Source organism: Pteropus alecto, unplaced genomic scaffold (assembly GCF_000325575.1).
Source record: "Pteropus alecto unplaced genomic scaffold, ASM32557v1 scaffold49, whole genome shotgun sequence".
Lineage (NCBI taxonomy): Eukaryota > Metazoa > Chordata > Mammalia > Chiroptera > Pteropodidae > Pteropus > Pteropus alecto.
This window is the reverse complement of record NW_006443131.1, coordinates 997,257-997,581: the sequence shown is the minus strand read 5'-3', so window position 1 is coordinate 997,581 and position 325 is coordinate 997,257. Positions and strand designations below refer to the sequence as shown.

General features: G+C 74.2%; 1 protein-coding gene across 1 annotated transcript in view; it reads right to left on the bottom strand.

Annotated features, from left to right (window-relative positions):
- The window catches only part of HDGF (heparin binding growth factor), a 2,964-nt gene that overhangs the window by 2,280 nt on the left and 359 nt on the right, over window positions 1–325 (bottom strand). The window lies entirely within an intron of this gene.

Sequence of the window (325 nt, the reverse complement as noted above, 5' to 3'; positions counted from 1 at the left end):
CCGCCCCCCGCCCTCCCGCCCCGTCCTGCCCGGCTCACGAGCACCTCCTCCTGGAAGCCTTCGGTGAAGAGCTAAGGCCGTGCCCTACACTCACGCTGGGCCGACACACCGGCCTGTCCCCACTTACCGCCTCCGTCCTGCTCTGGCTCCCCAGGCCTCACCGGACCACACACGCCGGCGGCCGCCCCCGCCCCCGCCCGGGAGGACTACTCTGACAGCCCCGGCGTTTGAGACCGGTCCCGCAGACATCGCGACCCTGCACGGCCCGGGTGCCCGGGCCTCTGGCCACACCTGCTCTCGGGGGGCTTCGAGGCGGCTGGCGGCT